Raw genomic sequence first — 14,594 nt, forward strand, 5'->3', positions numbered from 1 at the left:
TGCAGAAAACAAGCCACTTTTCTGCAAATATACTGCACTTTTAACAATATTGATGAACTGAACATATCGACTCCAGGCTGTGGGCAACGGAACGGAAAAAAATGTCAGTGAGGACAAATTTCAACTACTCCGTTTCGGAAAACTGGAGGAAATAATAGCTAGAACGGAGTATACCACAAACTCTAACCATACAATACAGCGAAAAAGTACTGCGAAGGACTTGGGAGTGGTTATGTCAGAGAATCTCACCTTCACGCATCACAACAGTGTTACTTTCACATCTACGAGGAAAATGATTATATTGATAATGAGAACTTTCAAAACAAGGAATGCCATGCTAATGATGATCCTCCTTAAATCGCTTGTTCTCTCTAGGCTAATAGCGCTTTACACTAACAGCCCCATTCAAGGCAGGTTAAAGTATAGATTTAAAGAATGTACAAAGAACCTTCACTGAACATATAAGTTCCGTCGAAGGCCTTAATTACTGGGAACGTTTGCAGTCACTTGACCTGTACTCACTGGAGCACAGGCGAGAGATGCATAATCTACGCCTGGAAATTCCTAGAGGGACCGGTCCCAAACCTGCAAATACAAATCACTCACTAAGAAAGCAAAAGACTAGGCAGACGGTGCAACATACCCCTATGAACAGTAGGGGAGCCATGAGTGCACTAAAGGAAAAAAAAAAACATTAAGTGTCTGGTGCGCCCAAGGCTGATCAACCGTCAACAGGCATAAGGGAGATTACCAATAGATCCCTGGCTGCCTTTAAGAGTGAACTGGACAGATACCGTGCGTTGTACGTTGGACTACCTGCGGCCAGCAGTAACAGCCTGGTTAATCAGGCCCTGATTCACGGGGAGGCCTGGTCAAGGACTAGGCCGCGGGGGCGTTGAGCCCCTAGAACACCCTCCAGGTAAATCTCAAGCACGTCCTCATCTTCTACGTTTCTCTGTATTGGACTGAAGAAGCCACTGGCTGGCGAAACTTTTCCACAATAAAGACGCCAAAATATTGCACAAATGTCTCAATCTTCAACTTGTTGGTTTTCTAAACCATTTACATCACAAGTCTTCCTTACGAAGACTGGCTGGAGGCACCGAATATGCACTCGAGAAAAACTTTATATTTGCGGTAAAATGACTGAAGTGCTCAGAGAAAAACAGGAGACACGATATATACACAACGTGTTGAAATATTTTATCAAGACTGAACTTGTAGCAATGATTTAAAGTTGCACAAATTTAGACTCAAAGGATATAAGAAGTAATAGCTTAGTTGCAGACACGAGTGCAACATACTCTCAGGGACCGTCATTGAGGAGAGAATTTTTTGTAGCTTTATAAAGTGGACTCCTACACGAGTGGGTGTGATTGAGTATTAATTAACCAGTCTTGCAATAGCCAAAAGGTTTACTGTTTCGCTCCACTGTTTTCATGTTTTTGTATAAAGAAACAAGGAGACGATATTAACAAAATGTATAGTCAATGGAAGAGTATATACCAGATTAAAGGGAAGGAGTAATGAGGAAGAGGAGTTACGATGTTGAGGATCAGAGGGACATTTGATCTGTGATGTCTGCTATCTCTAAAAACAACTATTGAACGAGTGATGGTAAAAGAGTTTCTTTTTATGAAAGTTAACAGCATCTTGGTGGGGATGGCTAGAGTAATAAATATATGTACTGTGTATATATGTACGCATGCATGAAATGTTAGTGCTTTACACACGCACGCGCGCGCGCGCACACACACGCGCGCACACACGCACACACACACACAATGGGCGATGGGACCGGACATCATCTCCCCATGGGTCCTTAGAGAAGGAGCAGAGATGCTGTGCGTGCCTCTAACCAACACATCCCTTGAAACTGGGCAACTACCTGAGAAATGGAAGACAGCTAATGTAGTCCCCATATTTAAGAAAGGAAACAGAAACGAGGCACTAAACTACAGACCTGTCTCTCTGACATGTATTGTGTGCAAAGTCATGGAGAAGATTATCAGGAGGAGAGTGGTCGAACACCTGGAAAGGAACAAGATTATAAATGAAAACCAGCATGGGTTCATGGAAGGCAAATCTTGTATCACAAACCTCCTGGAGTTTTATGACAAGGTAACAGAAGTAAGACACGAGAGAGAGGGGTGGGTAGATTGCCTTTTCCTAGACTGCAGGAAGGCCTCTGACACAGTTCCCCACAAGAGATTAGTGCAGAAGCTGGAGGATCAGGCGCATGTAAAAGGGAGGGCACTGCAATGGATAAGGGAATACCTGACGGGGAGGCAGCAACGAGTCATGGTACGTGAAGAGGTATCACAGTGGGCGCCTGTTACGAGCGGGGTCCCACAGGGGTCAGTTCTAGGACCAGTGCTATTTTTGATATATGTGAACGACATGATGGAAGGAATAGACTCTGAAGTGTCCCTGTTCGCAGATGACGTGAAGTTGATGAGAAGAATTAAATCGGACGAGGATGAGGCAGGACTGCAAAGAGACCTGGACAGGCTGGACATGTGGTCCAGTAACTGGCTTCTCGAATTCAATCCAGCCAAATGCAAAGTCATGAAGATTGGGGAGGGGCAAAGAAGACCGCAGAGTATAGGCTAGGTGGACAAAGACTACAGACCTCACTCAGGGAGAAAGACCTTGGGGTGACCATAACACCGAGCACATCACCGGAGGCACACATCAACCAAATAACCGCTGCAGCATACGGGCGCCTGGCAAACCTGAGAACAGCGTTCCGATACCTTAATAAGGAATCGTTCAAGACACTGTACACTGTGTATGTTAGGCCCATACTGGAGTATGCAGCACCAGTCTGGAACCCACACCTGGTCAAGCACGTCAGGAAGTTAGAGAAAGTACAAAGGTTTGCAACAAGGCTAGTCCCAGAGCTCAAGGGAATGTCGTACGAGGACAGGTTAAGGGAAATCGGACTGACGACACTGGAGGACAGAAGGGTCAGGGGAGACATGATAACGACATACAAGATACTGTGGGGAATAGACAAGGTGGACAGAGATAGGATGTTCCAGAGAGGGGACACAGGGACAAGGGGTCACAACTGGAAGCTGAAGACTCAGACGAGTCACAGGGACGTTAAGAAGTATTTCTTCAGTCATAGAGTTGTCAGAAAGTGGAATAGCCTAGCAAGTGAAGTAGTGGAGGCAGGAACCATACATAGTTTTAAGAAGAGGTATGACAAAGCTCAGGAAGCAGAGAGAGAGAGGACCCAGTAGCGATCAGTGAAGAGGCGGGGCCAGGAGCTGAGTCTCGACCCCTGCAACCACAATTAGGTGAATTAGGTGAGTACACACACGAACACAATGTCGGGAAGACATCAGAGTCATGGTACGTGAGGAGCGGGGTTCCACAGGGGTCATTCTAGGACTGGTGCTGTTTCTGGTATACGTGAACGACATGACGAAAGGATAGATTCGCAAGTGTCCCTGTTGGCAGATGATGTGAAGCTGATGAGAAGAATTCAATCAGACGAGGACCAGGCGGAACTACGAAGTGATCTGGACAGGATGCAAGCCTGGTCCAGAAACTGGCTCCTGGTATTCATCCCCACCAAGAAGATTGGGGAAGGGCAAATAAGACAGCAACCGGAGTACAGTCTAGGGGGCCAGACACTACAAACCTTACTTAAGAAAAAGGATCTTGGGGTGAGTATAACACCCGGCACATCTCTTGATGTTCACATCAGCAAACCTAAGAATAGTATTCCGACATCTCGATAAAGAATCGTTCAGGACCCTGTACACCATGTATGTCAGGCTTATATTGAGTATGCAGCACCAGTTTGGAACCCACACGTAGCCAAGCATGTAAGGAAATTAGAGAAAGTGCAAAAGTTTGCAACAAGACTAGTCTGGAGCTAAGGGGCATGTTATACGAGGAGAGGTTAAGGGAAATCGACCTGACGACAATGAAGGACAGGAGAGATATGAGGAATATAATAACGACATATATAATAATGAGAGCAATTGACAAGGTGGACAGAGACAGGATGTTTCAGGTATGACACAGCAACAAGGGGTCACAATTGGAAGTTGAAGACTCAGATCAATCACAGGGATGTTAGGAAGAATTTCTTCATTCACAGAGTTGTCACTGAGTGGAACAGTCTGGCAAGTGCTCTAGTGGAGGCAGGATCCATACACAGGTTTAAGAAGAGGTATGATCAAGCGCATAGAGCAGGAAGAGTGACCTAGTAGCGACCAGTGAAGAGGCGGGGCCAGGAGCTGTGAATCGACCCCTGCAACCACAACTAGGTGAGTACAACTGAGTACACACACACAGTAGCGACCAGTGATGAGGCGGGGCCAGGAGCTATGACTCGACCCCTGTAACCACATATAGGTGAGTACACACACACACACACACACACACACACACACACACACACACACACACACACACACACACACCCCTGAAGATCCCAGAGCATCACATTTCCAATTACAGCGTCTCACTGATGTAGTTCTTGATCATCCTACAAAACGAAATAGAATGGATGCAAGTAAAGTCATAAACAAATATTGTATATTAAGACAATATATTTTTATTGGGAGGGTTAATAACCCATTATAAAGCAACATTTGCTATCTTCCCGTTTGTATATCTTATGTTTCGTCTACCTTTTCATCAATGTCTGAATGTGTAAAAGTAATGCTTAGAATGTATGGTTAATTGACTTAATAAAGCCAGGTATGTTGTCTTGCTTTTCTTACCCAGTGACTAAATTAGCCTTTTTTAAGACTTAGCTTTCGACTACCACTTTCATGCTTCTCTATTTTTAGCAGTGTCCTTTTTTACCCAGTGAATTAATTAACATTAACTATTTCCCGACTTATGAATCTTCACCTTAAACTACCTCTCATTATTCACTCTTATCCATTAAACGGATATATCTTTTCATTTTTACCTCTAAGACTATTTTTTGGTTTGCCTCTATTCACTGTTATTACTGATTATCAAGGGAAACCCTACGACTACCATTTTCAAGCATACCTCTAACACTATTTCCTTTCCCAAAAATAACATTGTGTTGGTTGTTGTTACAGTATGTAACAGTATGGTGGTTACAGTTACAATGTCTCTCTGAATGGTTGTATAAAACTATAGTGGTCATTATTAGTGTCTAGTTGTATGGTGGTTTTGTCAGTGTGACTGCCAAGGTAAATAATGCAAAAATAACAATTAGAATATCTGTTATCGTTACATTGTCTATCTGTATAGGTCTTATTGCCTATCTACCTGTATAGGTCTTACTGCCTAACTGTTTTGAGGTTATTAGTTCGGTGTTTAACAGTATGATACTCTGTTATAGTATATATCAGTGTGGTGCTCATAGCTCTTTGTCTGGTGCTCATAACTCTTTGTCTAACTGTATTGTAGCTATTGTTACGCTAACTGTATGACGGCTAGTATTCCAATCACTCACGACACGAAGTGAAAATGTGAAAATGGGGGTTCAAAATAAACGATTAGTGAGGTGAGCCATGTAACACAGTGTGTTGAGAACTGTACCATTCATCAGGAGAACATCGGTACGTTATCAACTTGCCCTTTCATCTGAAGAATAACTGAGGGACAAACTTCAACCTCCTACGCTGCCAAACTTTAAGTGCGTCAAGTTTCAGATGAGTTTTGTGTCCTGGACACTGGTGCTTCCTGCAGCAATGTTGGTGCTTCCTGCAGCAATGTTGGTGCTTCCTGCAGCAATGTTGGTGCTTCCAGCAGCAATGTTGGTGCTTCCAGCAGCAATGTTGGTGCTTCCAGCAGCAATGTTGGTGCTTCCAGCAGCAATGTTGGTGCTTCCAGCAGCAATGTTGGTGCTTCCAGCAGCAATGTTGGTGCTTCCAGCAGCAATGTTGGTGCTTCCTGCAGCAATGTTGGTGCTTCCTGCAGCAATGTTGGTGCTTCCAGCAGCAATGTTGGTGCTTCCAGCAGCAATGTTGGTGCTTCCAGCAGCAATGTTGGTGCTTCCAGCAGCAATGTTGGTACTTCCTGCAGCAATGTTGGTGCTTTCTGCAGCAATGCTGGTGCTTCCTGCAGCAATGCTGTTGCTTCCTGCAGCAATGCTGTTGCTTCCTGCAGCAATGTTCCTGCTTCCCGCAGCAATGTTAGTGCTTCCAGCAGCAATGTTGGTGCTTCCTGCAGCAATGTTGGTGCTTCCTGCAGCAATGTTGGTGCTTCCAACAGCAATGTTGGTGCTTCCAACAGCAATGTTGGTGCTTCCAGCAGCAATGTTGGTGCTTCCAGCAGCAATGTTGGTGCTACCAGCAGCAATGTTGGTGCTTTCAGCAGCAATGTTGGTGCTTCCTGCAGCAATGTTGGTGCTTCCTGCAGCAATGTTGGTGCTTCCAGCAGCAATGTTGGTGCTTCCAGCAGCAATGTTGGTGCTTCCTGCAGCAATGTTGGTGCTTCAGCAAGCAGCAATGTTGGTGCTTCCTGCAGCAATGTTGGTGCTTCCTGCAGCAATGTTGGTGCTTCCTGCAGCAATGTTGGTGCTTCCAGCAGCAATGTTGGTGCTTCCAGCAGCAATGTTGGTGCTTCCAGCAGCAATGTTGGTGCTTCCAGCAGCAATGTTGGTGCTTCCTGCAGCAATGTTGGTGCTTCCTGCAGCAATGTTGGTGCTTCCTGCAGCAATGTTGGTGCTTCCAGCAGCAATGTTGGTGCTTCCTGCAGCAATGTTGGTGCTTCCTGCAGCAATGTTGGTGCTTCCTGCAGCAATGTTGGTGCTTCCTGCAGCAATGTTCGTGCTTCCCGCAGCAATGTTGGTGTTTCCTGACCTATGGTGGTGCTTGCGGCAGCAATGATGATGCACCTTGACAATGTTGATGCTTCCGGCAGGAACGATGCATCCTGCAGGAGTCCTGGTGCTTCCTTACGTATTATGTTTACTGCAGGAATGTTGTTGCTTCCTGCGTCAGTGTTTAGTGTCTCTTGCAGCAATGTTGTGCTTTATGCTTCTTTAGTGACAGAGTGATCTTATTATATCATTGGTCAACAACCATAATGTTTCCGAGACCAGACCAGAGTAGCATTTTCTAACTAATTTTAGGTCACTGGTAATGAATATCATGGCTCAAGTTGCTTGTTAGCTCTACTTTTCAATATACACCTACGTGTCACAACAGGTGTTTCTCGCCACACTCAGTCTCACTGCCCTTCAGTATTGTTCAGTACTGTGCAAGTTAATATTTTGAGGTGAAAGGTAGGTGATTTTCTTAGCCAAACACTTTGTGATGGGTTTGCAGGGCGGATACACCATGTATTGCTGCTTTTTATGTGAACGGGACAGCCGTGCATTAGGCTCCCACTACATCAGGAGAGACTGGCCACCTCGTCAATCATTGGAGCCTGGGATGAAAAATGTTCAACATCCACCTCTCATTGAACGAAACAAAATTTTGATACCACCACTACATATAAAAGTGAGGTTCAAGAAAAACTTTGTAAAAGCTATGGACAAATCCGGTCAGGAATTCAAGTATTTAACATCAAAATTCCCCTCATTGAGCGACGGTAAGAGAGGGAGTCTTCAATGGTCCTCAGATTCGAGAGCTTCTTAAAGAAGGTGACTTTGAATCAGGCTCCAGAAGCAGGAAAAAGCTGCCTGGGAAGCATTCAAGTTAGTGGCAAAGGGATTTCTCGGAAACAAAAGGGAAGGCAACTATGTAGAACTAGTGACAAACTTCATCAAGGCTTACAAGAACATAGGATGTAACATATCACTTAAAATCCACTTTTTGGACTCACATTTAGACTTTTTTCCAGCGAACTGAGGCAGTTAGTGAGGAACATGGTGAAAGGTTTCACCAAGATATTTCAATCATGAAAAAATGGTACCAGGGCAAACAGGGCACAAGAATGCAGACTATCGCTGGATATTGGCAAGAGATGATTCTTCAGCCCACTATAAGCGTCAAGCAAAAAGGCAGAGAGTAGGTACGGATTAGAGATTAAAACATACCGACACGTACTGTACGTTATAATAAAATAATCAAATATTACATGTCTCTTATCTTTAAACCTATAGCCAATAAGCATTTTCCAAGGTGATATTTGGATTCAGAACATCAAAATACATAGGAATTAACTAATCTCATTTAAGAAGCATACAACTTTTTAAAAATTGTTGACCTGTGATTATCTTTGTCTCTCCACTTCTTCTGCCGTCTCCATACTTGCTAACTCTGCAATCAGCTAAAGAAGGCTACTGTGTAGGCGAAACGTTTCGTAAGATACCTAAGTGCTGCACGTGTGTTTTATCTTTGTACCTCAGGGTTCGTGCTTCTTGCAGCAATGTTAGTGCTTCTTGTACTAATGTTCATAGTTACTGTATCAGTTTTGGAGAATCTTGCAGGGACATTTGTGTTTCTTTCAGCAATGTTAAGTGCTTTGTGGGAATTTTGGAGCTTGCTGCCTCAACAATGGTGCTTCTTGCAGCAAGCTTGGGGATTCCTGCAGGAATGTTGGAGCGTACGGACGTACTACGGAAATGGTGATGCTTCCTGCAGCAACGCTGGTGCATCCTGCTGTACAGTTGGTGATGCATGCTTCAGTGTCGGTTTCATGTAGCATTGTTGGTGCTTCTTTCGGCAATGTTGGAGTTTCCTGCAGCATTGCTGGAGTAACCGACAGCATTGTTGGTGCTTACTTCAACAATATCAGTGTTTCTTGTATCAACATTGTGCTTCTTGAAGGAATATTCGTGCTTTCTGAAATGCTGTTGATGCTTTCTGCAACAATGTTGTTGCATCACGACGTAGTACTCTTGCATACAGGACAGCTGTGTCCCGTCCACCTTTCTGTTACATATAAATAAATATATATTATATAAAATGTGCTGAAAAGGTAAAATTGCAATTTTGCCTTGAATGGCAACGCTCTTCTTCCCGAATAAGGAAAAATATATTTCATTGTGTTTATTATAAAATTATTGTAAACTTAATTAAAATATATTTAGTTGGATTAGGCTAAATTAAATCGCGCTTGTTACAATAAGGTTAGGTAAGTTTTCTAAGGTTCTTCTGGTACAAAATTATTAAATTTTACATTACCATAAATGAAAAAAATATATCTTTACACGCAGAAGATAAACTTTTAGAAAGGACTTAATCTTAAACGAATTCTTGCTAATTGACCAATTTTACCTATTCGGCACGACATATTTATATAGAGTACTTTATATTATTGTTACCAATGATGAATTAATTCTCTATCATTGTTTGTCATATTTGAGTTATTCAGTTATTGTTAGAAGTGCCGCTTTCAATGATACAAGTGTTTCCTTTATTGGCACTGTACCTTATTTTTCTTACCAGTGCCTCATTTAATCATTGCTTTTAGTGCCTCTGTTAACCTGAGCTATTTTTAATTTAATTGATTTATCTAACATTTTATAAAATCGTAACAACACGAGTGTAAGAATCTCGCAAGAAGAGCAGAATTTTAAACCATGGTGAGACAATTCCAAGATCAGCAGACTTGTGCTCAAACCACTGTATCACGCAAACCTAAATTGATTTGTAGAACTAGGAAATTTTCTACGCACTAGGTGGTTTGTACGAGCCCTCATTATAACTCATGTGTCAGCATTCAGGAAGAGCGAGGACACGGATAACAATTTGAAAGTAATGTTTGAAAATATACGAATAAGAGGAATTTAACTCCAGTGTGTGAGGACAAGAGTTATAAATAATGGAGAGGGGAAAAAAATGTTTTCCAGAACTTTAGACAGATTTTAGGCGTTTTCTGATATTTGACTCTAGCTGCAAAACGTCTATAAAATACAGAATACCTAAACTGAAAACCAATGCGAGGTTGAAGGAATTGAAACAATTTAGTCACTAGTTATTGTATCAAGAATTATCGTGCAAGGGAAGTTTCCCGACTAAAACAAATTAAATATGATATTTTGTAGTCAGTATTGGAATATCATTTACAAAAAATCTGTTCTCTCAAAACCAACATAAATGTTCAAAGAAAGAGCTACGTAGCCAAGTGTATACAAGAATCTATCTGGTGAGCAAAGAAACAAAAATTTTGGAGGCAGTATCAGCGAAAACAGAACGAAATATAAAAAAAAAATTGTGGGCTGGTTGAATCCAGGCATGTTTTCAAAAGGAGAGGAAATTTTTACAGAAGAGACAATAGCGAAACACGAGAGTCAATATATAGGAGCAAACTCGGTTCTCCAATATTTTAGCAGACGAGGCGGCACACCATCTTAACTATTCACTTTCTTCATATTTAATGCGAATAACTTCGTTGAGCAGTCAAGTAAAAACATATACCATTAAAAATGGTGCAATTTTTTTTTTTTGTTTTTTCGCATTAAACCAAACTTGGAAACTTCACGTAATCTAACGTAATTAATTAATCTAACGTAATTAATTTTATTTTAGTGTCGTCCAGCTAAATATATATTAGATAAGTTTACAATAACTTAATAATAAACAATGATATATATTCTTTTCGTTAGATTTACAATGATTTTTGCGAAATTAGTGTATACACAAATCTTCGCTTGCCTTATTAGGCAAGAAGAGCGTTGCTATTTAAGCCAAAATCGCAAGTTTCACCTATCCGGCACAACATATTTATATATACACACACATACCTACAATGGCACCTCTGGTCACGAACGCTTCCGAACATGAACAAATCGGTTCACGACCAAAAAATTCGCCCAAGTTTTGCATCCAGTCATGAACACACAATTGGCTGCCGAGCAAACACAGCCGCGCCAATTTTCATATTCCACGCCACTTTTTTGCACGCGCCAATTTTTCCCCACTTCCTGTCGTTTATGTACACCCAACAAAGACTCTCTCCTTTTAGTCGGTCTCGGTCAGACGTGGGTTCATTTGCTGTGATCGCAAGGATAAGGGATAAAGTACCATATTCTTGTCCCCCTCTTGGGTACTCAGAGAAAACGTCGTGTAGTACAGTGCTGTGATATACACTCGTAATGCACCATAAAACTAAGTATATTCAGGTATATACAAATACAGTTATAGATTATCATACATTGCATATGTGTCGAGAAGCTAAGATAACCCAAAAAAGCCAGAGTGACTAATTTTCTCAATGTATTTTTTTCGATGTGCGCTCGTTTTCGTCACTTATCTCGAAGCAAGTTGTTCATAAATTACAGTAATTACGACCGTTATCAATTCGGATTAGCAATGTTTTATCAGCAGTAGTTCCCAAACAACTTCTCTCAGTGGCAGTATCCAGCTAGGGCTTGCTATATATGATTTTAGGCAATTTTTTTTTCTAAGTTGTTGTTGGGCTATCTTATTGAAACCTGGGCAATGTATGATGGAAAGATGCTTCTTAACGTACACCAAAAATGAAAGAAATCGGACAATAAATAAATGAGTTCACTTCTCAGCCATTCGGCGTCTCCTGTACTGTAATAGGTTCTCACTTATCCCTGCTCGGGTCTTTTCCAGATAGTGATCCGGCAAGACATCTCTTAAAACTCTAAAGAAAAGAAATTGTTTACAGCGAACGGTTCGTAGGGGTCTACAACGAACTCGTGCAATGTTAATTTTCTCTGCTGTTCAAGGTTTTCTCGGTGTTATTTAAGTTTATTATATTTAGTTTACTATTAAATTGTGCATTCCATGGTATACTTAACTATTTTTGTGATTAAAAATCTTAAAAAAAAAAAAAAAAAAAAATTACATACAGTTCGTAGGGGTATGGAACGGATTCATCGTATTTACATACAATCCAATGGGGAAATTAGGTTCGGGTCACGACCCATTTGAAGCTGCCGAAGGTTTTAGCTTCAATGACCCTACTAGGCAGGCTGTTCCACTCTCTGTAAAGATCTGTAATCTTTACACTGTGTTCCTGTTCCTTGTCTTGATCACATGTTACTTCTTTTAACATTATTTCATATGTTGTGTGCACTGACCCTGGGCAGTAGAGTTTATTCACAAATAAATCTATCTGGAGTCCCACACTATGTTTAAGAGGGAGAATTATTACAGAATGCATCTCATTACATGAACAGAAATGGAAGAAAAAAAGTGACGATACTGTCATGTTACACCACCGCGAAAACTCATGATTTTGTGATGCTTATATGGGCTTTCCATTCTGACATAGTTAACAGGGAAGACAAAACAGTACTTTTTCCTTGATAAGCTTCAAACCTTCAAAAGGGACCTCATGAACAACCGAATCTTTGCCCTGATGAATTGAGAGGGTTGCATGGACGGCTCTTCTGTCTCTCCACCAACACTGACAGGCACAATCCTCGTCACACACTATTAAACCGCCAAATCTTTTATGATTCATAAACGCAACTAAAATATAAACAAATCGCTCGATGGTTTTATTGTTGCAATCAACCTTTGTTAGCCTAATGTGCATGTTCTCTGTTCTAATTACTCTCTCCGTATAAATTAGTATATTTTTGCTTTACTTATAAATCAGGCCATTACGTATATCAGCTTGACACGTAAGTAATTACGCCAGGAATATCTGTCTTCGTAATTACACGGTGAACATTAGTGTAACACCCATCGGCTCTCACACTTGCTCGCTGTAATACCTGACGCAAAGTGTTTTTGTTAACGTACTCATTGCTCGCTGTAATACCTGACGCAAAGTGCTTTTGTTAACGTACTCACTATCTACTCACCTTACACAAAGTTAAACAATCTTCATAATAGGTTAAACCTATTCATTACACGAGCATTTTACCTGACATAGTATCGTCCAAACTTTCTACTGGTTATTACAGGGGAACACTCTTACTCCTATCAGTGTTATCCTTCGTCACAGCCACTCTCATACCTACACATACATACACAGACGTGCAGGAACGCACGCACGCGCGAACACACACACACACACACACACACACACACACACACACACACACACACACACACACACACACACACACACACACACACACTGTGAATGACATGATGGAAGGGTTAGACTCAGAAGTGTCCTTGTTCGCAGATGATGTGAAGTTAATGTGGAGAACTGAATCAGATGAGGATCAGGCAGGACTTCAAAGAGACCTGGACAGACTCGACACCTGGTCCAGCAACTGGCTTCTCGAATTTAACCCCGCCAAATGCAAAGTCATGAATATCGGGGAAGGGCACAGAAGACCGCAGACAGAGTATTGGCTAGGTGGCCAAAGACTGCAAACCTCGCTCAAGGAGAAAGATCTTGGGGCGAGTATAACGCCGAGCACACATCAACCAGATAACTGCTGCAACATGTGGGCGCCTGGCAAACCTGAGAACAGCGTTCCGATACCTTAGTAAAGAATCGTTCAAGACACTGTACACTGTATACGTCACTCCCATACTGGAGTATACAGCACCTGTTTGGAACCCACATTTATCAAGCACGTAAAGAAATTTGCGACAAGGGAGACATGATAACGACACACAAAATACTGCGTGGAATAGACACGGTGGACAGAGACAGAATGTTCCAGAGAGGACACACACAAACAAGGGGTCACAATTGGAAGTTGAAGACCCAGATGAGTGAAAGGGATGTCAGGAAGCATTTCTTCAGTCATAGAGTAGTCAGGAAGTGGAACAGCCTAGCGAGTGAGGTAGTGGAGGCAGGAACCATACATAGCTTTAAGATGAGGTATGATAAAGCTCATGGAGCAGGGAGAGAGAGGACCTAGTAGCACTCGATGAAGAGGCGGGGCCAGGAGCTGAGTCTCGACCCCTGCAACCACAATTAGGTGAATTAGGCGAGTACGTACACACACACACACACACACACACACACACACACACACACACAGGGGTCGGTCCTAGGACCAGTGCTATTTTTGGTATATGTGAACGACATGACGGAAGGGTTAGACTCAGAAGTGTCCCTGTTTGCAGATGATGTGAAGTTAATGAGGAGAATTAAATCTGATGAGGACCAGGCAGGACTTCAAAGAGACCTGGACAGACTGGACACCTGGTCCAGCAAATGGCTTCTCGAATTTAATCCTGCCAAATGCAAAGTCATGAAGATAGGGGAAGGGCACAGAAGACCACAGACAGAGTATAGGCTAGGTGGCCAAAGACTGCAAACCTCACTCAAGGAGAAAGATCTTGGGGTGAGTATAACACCGAGCATGTCTCCGGAAGCACACATCAATCAGATAACTGCTGCAGCATATGGGCGCCTGGCAAACCTGAGAACAGCATTCCGACACCTTAGTAAGGAATCATTCAAGACACTGTACACCGTGTATGTCAGGCCCATACTGGAGTATGCAGCACCTGTTTGGAACCCGCACTTGATAAAGCACGTCAAGAAACTAGAGAAAGTACAAAGGTTTGCAACAAGGTTAGTTCCAGAGCTAAGGGGAATGTCCTATGAAGAAAGATTAAGGGAAATCGGCCTGACGACACTGGAGGACAGGAGGGTCAGGGGAGACATGATAACGACATATAAAATACTGCGTGGAATAGACAAGGTGGACAAGGACAGGATGTTCCAGGGAGGGGACACAGAAACAAGAGGCCACAATTGGAAGTTGAAGACACAAATGAGTCAGAGAGATAGTAGGAAGT

Source organism: Cherax quadricarinatus, chromosome 48 (genome assembly GCF_038502225.1).
Source record: "Cherax quadricarinatus isolate ZL_2023a chromosome 48, ASM3850222v1, whole genome shotgun sequence".
Lineage (NCBI taxonomy): Eukaryota > Metazoa > Arthropoda > Malacostraca > Decapoda > Parastacidae > Cherax > Cherax quadricarinatus.